Source organism: Gopherus flavomarginatus, chromosome 4 (assembly GCF_025201925.1).
Source record: "Gopherus flavomarginatus isolate rGopFla2 chromosome 4, rGopFla2.mat.asm, whole genome shotgun sequence".
NCBI classification, from domain to species: domain Eukaryota; kingdom Metazoa; phylum Chordata; order Testudines; family Testudinidae; genus Gopherus; species Gopherus flavomarginatus.
In genome coordinates, this window is record NC_066620.1 from 21,461,023 (window position 1) to 21,468,050 (window position 7,028).

The window sequence follows — 7,028 nt, forward strand, 5'->3', positions numbered from 1 at the left end:
ATGTATATCTCAGTCTCTTTCTTGTAGTGTATGTCTAAGTTACAAATGCAGTTTCAGTAGCATGGGCTGAAGGCAGTTTGGGGCCATTAGCAAACAGTGGCTTTTAAAAATGTTGTGCAACAGTTAATGGTCACTTTCTACTTGAATGGCTTCCCATCCTTGAACATATTTGTTAAATTTTTCACATGCAAACACAGCTACAAGACATTCCTTTTAAACTTGAGCATATCTTTGTTCTGTTGGTAATAGGAACCTTGACATGAAGCTACCAGCTCTCTCTTCTGTAGGAATGATTCTCCCAGTCCCATCTCTTTTATTCATTTTTAGATGTACTTCCTTGGCTCTTTCTAGCAGGCAGATGAGGTTGTGGTTGTGATCTGCCAAAGTTTCTGCCATGCTGTCACTGTGTCTGTGCACCAGAATGTCATCATCTATGATGCTGTTCCCTTCAAGTCCTGCTAGTATGTTTAGCTGGCAGTATTGATATATTTCCACCACAGGTTTGAGTCCAAACAGCATTCTCAACCATCAGTATCTAACTGCTGGTGTCCAGAATGTGGTGAAGTAGCTGCTTTCCTTATCCAGGAACACTTGCCAATATCTGTCTTTGGCATCAAGTACTGAGAATATTTTTGCTTTTGCCAAGTCAGGTAATATTTTTTCAGGCACTTGACAGTGAGCTCTCTTTTTAGTGCTTTCTTTAATTGCTTGGGTCCTCAAAACTGTGCAGCTTGCCTGGCTTCTCACTAGCTACCATGCTGCTTATATAGCTTGTGGGCTCTGTGACATTAGCAATGATGCCTTCTTTTTCCATTTGCTTTATTGCTCCCATTATTTTTTCTCATAATGCAATGGGTACTCTGTGAGGCAGGTGTTGTACTGGCTGGATTGTTTTATCTATTTCCAGATGCAACATGCATACAAGATATCCCAGTCCTTCAAAATGTCTTGGTAATCTTTTTATCAGCTTTGCTGCCGGGATGCCACTGTGCATTGTCTGCTCTGCTTTTGTTTTCCTTATGTGTCTACTATATAATGCTCATCACTATAGTATCTGAATGCATCACAAACATTCATGAATTTATCTTTGCAACACCCCAGTGAGGTGAGGGGGTGCTATTATCCCTATTTTGCAGATGAGGAGGTGAGGCGCAGAGAAATTAAGGTCAAAAGTAGCCACTCATTTTGGATGTTCAATCTGAGGTGCCTAGGACCTGATTTTTCAGAGTATGTAGTACTTTATATGTGCAAAGCACATTGACTTCAGTTACAGTTGTGAGTGCTCAAGCAGTTCTGCAAATCAGACTCTTGGGTCTCAAGTCACGCACCCAGAAAAATGAGGAACACATAATTTGTGACCACCTCTGTAACACTGTGACTTTAACTGACTTGTCTAGCATCACATGGGAACGCTGTGGCATACGCGAGGATAGAAACCAGTTCTTCAGGGCAGCATTCAACTGCCTTAACCAGGAGACTATTCTTTCTCTTTCTGCCAGCCCCTGCCTCGTTCCCTACATACCTTCTTACTTCTGTAACAAATAAGGCAGGGATGGTACAGTCAACAGTCTGCTTTACTACACAACACTGATTCATCCCCAGAGCAGATCCATCCTGGCCATGGAATGAGACAGGAGCCCTGTGGAAAAAATAGTATATGATCATGTAATTAAAGATTATGTCACAATGTATACACACAAGGAAGCCAAATTGCAATTGCACAGGCAACCTTAATTCTGGCATTTCCTAACTTTTGAGTACTTGACTTTGTAATCTCAATAATGTTCTTTTAATGTAGCTTTTGTATGTGTAATTTCCTAGGTTTTTAAAAAAAGAAACTCAAAACCACAAACATTTTATTATGTTGCATTATATTGACACTCGCATGGTTCATTAGCAAGTTTGGAACCTTTAGATCCACCACACCAGGGGTTCCCAAACTTGGTTCATGGCTTGTTCAGGATAAGCCCCTGGCAGGCCGCGAGATGCTTTGTTTACCTGAGTGTCTAAAGTACGGCCACTCACAGCTCCCAGTGGCCATGGTTCGCTGTTCCCAGCCAACGGGAGCTACCAGCCCTACCTATTTTGACCCTTATGCGGGACATTTTGTGTTATAACATTTTTTTCCCCAGTACCCAGAGGTTGAATTTTGTTTGTTGTCTCTGTTTTGTAATTTTTGCATTTCCTTTTGCATTAGTTGTGGTGTACTTTTACTTGTATTTTCATGCTTTTTTTGTGTTACTTGGTGAATTATCTCTGTATCTGTGCCACTTATTCTCTGCAGTTGATGTGAGCTTTTTCTCTGGTTTTGCCATCTATAGCACTTGGTAGTTAGTGTGGGCTCCCTGAGCATTCTCCTTCGAGTTCCTGCATCTTTCATCCCAGTTACTAGCCTAGTCTGAATTAGTTCATCTGTTAAGATTTGATATTAATGAGTCAGTCACTTTGCACCATTTGGCAATATACTGATCTACTATTTCTCCAGATTCAGATTATACTTGTTGAAAACAGACCTTTTGTACATGGCATTTTTTGTGGGTTAAAAATGTATGTGGAGCACTTCTGTGATTTTACACGAGTCCTCCTGGTCTGCTGCTGACCTAGCCAGATGCTGCTGGAGCTCACGGCAGCCCTTGCCAATTACAGCTAATAGCGTGGTTGCTCTTATTTTGCTTTCCTTTTTATTCATTCCTGTTGCAATGTTGTAGTTTTCCCACTGTGTTCTAAGGAACATCCAAGCGCTAAACACACCCTGTTTCGTGCCCATCTGCTTGGGGATAGAGATCAGAGATCATGCTGCCATGATTATTGTGTCCCCTGTCTTCCTCCCCCTCCTCTTTGTTTCTGATTTCACATACCTTCAGGAGCTGACTCACTTCCGATGCCATATTCTGTGTGTGAGTATAACCTACTGGTGAGTGTGTGTTCCAAGTTGTCCTCAAAGCTGATCACGGAGCTTTGCTCTTTTGCTCAGGATGTAGCAGCTCATGCTTTGAGCTCTGGAGGACCCTGCTTCAGACCTTGGTGTGCTGGCCAAGAGAGCAGCCATCACGTGAGCTTAAAAGGAAAAAGTCTAGACAGTGAAACATTCAGGTTTTAGTCCTTCCTCCACATTTACAGCCCTCTCTCATCAAGCACTTCCTGAAAATGAGCTCTCTTAATTTCTAAATATGACCTTATACATAATAATACTGTTGTAACGCCCTCATTGAGAAGCTATCTATCATAACACAACTGCTTGCCTTAAGAAGGGGTAAGGGATTGACTCTTCTCCTCCCTGACCCCATATGAGCTGCTGATAATGGGCCATTCAATTGCAGTGGTGAGACCAGAAGGCAACAAAGTGAGCTGGAATTTGTTTCCAGGGAGGGGACTTCACTGCCCACATAAAAGGCCTAGGGAGGTCTCTGACCTCCCAGCCCCAGCAGATCACATGTCCTGTGTGCTGTTATCTGGGAATGCAAGGGGTTTTCTAACCAGGTACATAGTAGGCGGTTGAGACCCTTTGCTGGTAGCTTTGTTGAGGACTCTAATGGGGATATAGTAGCCCTTTAAGACTAAGAAGAGAAGTCCCTGGGGCCATACTCCCCTATGCCAGGGGTTATACTGCAAAAACAGAGCCCAGGGGCACAAGGGCAACCCCTCAGCCCATTAAATAATCCCAGGGTGGCAGTTTGTAGTTTGAGAGAGAGACCAAGCTTCTGACTCTGTCTAAAGCCCAGGACTGGAGCCCTGACATGTGGGTAGCACAAGACTCCTCTCTCATTCAGAAGGATTCCCTGGAAATACAGTTCAAGGGGCTATTGGAATTTGTAGGCCTTCACAGCCAGGTATGTTGGGAAGAAGGGCAGGATATAAGCATCCTCTTCTCATGTAATGGGGGGATTATGAAGGAAGTGGGAGCTGTTGGTAGTCTCATCCACAGCCAGGGCTTTTACCTAGCTTTTGATAGCCTGACTTCTGTTGAAAATCTGGTTCCCTCCTGGGAATACTGAGGAAGAAGAATCCGTGGGGGAGGGCCCATCTTTAAAACAACAACAACAAAAAACCTCCCTACATGTGGCCTCCTGTGACCACAGGTGTGCAGGGACCCTTCCAGCTGATGGCAAACAAAATTGGTAAGACGGGCCTACCATCTATCCTATTATGTTCAAGGTTTGAATGATGCTGCTTCTCTTTTTATCTGAGCACAAGTCCCCCCCCACCCCCCGCTTCACTGCTGTGTGCCATATCAGCAAGACAAAAAGGAAGAAGTGAATTATCCTCAGCTCTAAAACTTGTTGGGGGTGGTGGTGATAGGGTGGGGAGGGAGGCGAGATTTCCAGATGCAGGTTAACATACTTTGACTACTGTTTGCCAGAGCCGATTCATTACACCTGCCTCTGCATTAAAAAAGCAACAATATTTCATTTTCTATTACCTTTCACAAATAGAAAATTAATTGCATACACTTGCAGAAAGTGCAGACATAACTCGTTATGTATTGTTAAGGCTGTCTGTGATAAATTTATCAAGCTCAGGCAAAAGCTACACTGAAATCACAATGGATCCATCTTAATTAAAGTTCTTTAAGTGACAGCTACACCTGTCCTGAAATGAGAGGTAAAAATAGATATGTTTTCTGCAGTAATAGAGATCTCTTGAGTATAGACAATGCTGGAAAATAGACTATACATTGATGAAAGTCTTATTACTAACTACTACCTTTGAAAGGAAAATTATAAGGAATAGTGTGTATTAGGGTGACAAGATAATGCTTACCTCATTACAGACAAGTGAGGTAATGGGTTCACTTTTATCACATGTAAATATATCCAGCTCTTTAGTACAGTTGTGACATGGTCCATTTATACAACTCTCCATCTATAAAACTGGCTTATAATTGTTATCATCCACCCTTGTTGTAGTCACTGCTACTGCTTTTCTTGGCTGGTGCCATGCTGTGCTGCTAGATTTGCCCTTTGGAGGCAGCACGGTGTGACAGTGAATAGAAAGAAGTTGAGGACAAAATATAAAGGAGAAGGAGGTAAGCAGGGACCAAAGAAAAGGGCAACTGGAAGAGGGTCAAGAAGGTCTGCTCCAACAACTTCTTCAGTGCCTTGGGTGAGCTTTGTAAGAAATATAAGGCAATCCAGAAAGATTAGGAGAAAAAAATGGGCAATACAAATACAGCACTTTTGAGTAAAGTCCAGGTAAATGAGAGATGCAGCCTGGAGGTTCCTTAGCCACTGAGATGGATTTTCTGAAGGTTTGGAGTCTATGCTGAATTTTGTGGCTGGTGTGCTAGATTTTGGCACATAGAGGTAGTGGACTGGATCACCAAGGAGACATTGAGACTGTATGTCATGCTCTCCCCACAGCTGAAGTGGGCATGCTGAGGAAGGAAAGGTGTGTGACCAGAGCATGTTGTGCAATGGTGCTGTGGTCTTCGGGGCTGTGTCATTAAGACTGAGCTTCTCAGACAGAGAAGTCTGAACGGGGTGCTGTGAAGCTCTTGTTGCTATGCTCAGCAGAACAGCCAGTTCCAACCAGACACAGAATAAAACAGAGCTCTTGCAAGCACCTTAAGCTCTGCGTGATCACTACGCCACCACTGCCAGGGAGCCATTGCTTTGGAGTGTACATTAGAGCAGTCTCTGGAGGAAGCTGGACGTGCAGGGCCAGCACTTCCATTTAGGCAACCTAGGCAGTCGCCTAGGGCGCCAGGATTTGGGAAGGTGGCAGACTGCTCCGATGGACCTCCTGCAGGCATGCCTGCAGCAGGTCCACCGGAGCTGCAGGACCAGCCGACTGTCTGCAGGAACGCCTGCGGGAGGTCCACCGGAGCAGCGGGACCGGCGAGCCGGCCCTGCGCCTAGGGCTCCAAAAACCCTGGCGCCGCTCCTGCGGAAGTGCGTGTGTTTTTTAAGGTCTGAAGTTGTTGAAATTATAGGATGTGTTCTCCTTGTTCTCATAGACTCATAGACTTCAAGCTCGGAAGGGACCATTATGATCTTCTAGTCTGACCTCCTGCACAATGCAGGCCACAGAATCTCACCCACCCACTTCAATAACAAACCACTAACCTATGTCTGAGCTATTGAAGTCCTCAATTTGTGGTTTAAAGACTTCAAGGTGCAGAGAATCCTCCAGCAAGTAACTCGTGTCCCCTGCTGCAGAAGAAGACATAAAAACTGCAGGGCCTCTGCCAATCTGCTGTGGAGGAAAATTCCTTCCTGACCCCAAATATGGCGATCAGCTAAACCCTGAGCATGTGGGCAAGACTCACCAGCCAGACACCCAGGAAAGAATTGTGGGCTTTTAAACAAGAATCACAAAATCTTTCAGAGTTTCCCTACCCCAGAACTATCTGTCACACACAGTTTGACCTTTACCCTTTGCTGTTAGATTTTCCTGTGTACTTTCCTACCCCCACTGCCTCCCTGGATTCCTAGAGAGTGGGGATCAGACCTACATCTTGTTGCTGTCAGTGCAAATCCAAACTGATCATTCCCACCTCATGTGTCTCAGCTTTTGCCAGACTATGTAGGAGTTCACATTAATACTACTGCACTGTGAAAAGCAGCAGCAGGATAGGAACAGGAATCAAGAGATCTGGGGTCCTGTTTCCTGCTTTACCCCACAGTTGCATTGTGATGTTGGACACATTGTCATAGATCCCCTCTCTGAAAGCTGAGCATGTTGTTTCAAGGCTTAATTCATTAATGTTTGTAAAGTGCTTTGAGATCCTAAGATGGAAGTGGCTTTAAAATAACAAAGTATTAGTACTATTTATGATCGCCATACTTTCTTCTGAACAGAGGTATTATTAGTTTGGGAGAGTACTTTTAGGGTTAAACATGAACACCCCCAAGAATAAAATTCTAAATATCATTTAAACCCAATTTCCACCCAGATTTCTTGATAGTTTCTCCACGAAACAAAATGAATTTTTGATGGAAAGGCATTCTGGAAAAGTCCACATCATAATTTTCTATTTCCCCTACTTGGCCCCAGAGCTCTGAGCTTCCAGAGGTCCTTCTCCTTAG

General features: G+C 44.0%; 1 long non-coding RNA gene across 1 annotated transcript; it reads right to left on the minus strand.

Annotated features, from left to right (window-relative positions):
• Positions 1-1,556: 1,556 nt before the first annotated feature.
• Positions 1,557-3,051, minus strand: LOC127050383 (uncharacterized). Its single transcript, XR_007774204.1, has 2 exons — positions 2,859-3,051; positions 1,557-1,639 (listed from the first exon to the last, which is right to left on the minus strand). It is a non-coding gene; the product is annotated as an uncharacterized LOC127050383 (long non-coding RNA).
• Positions 3,052-7,028: the final 3,977 nt, after the last annotated feature.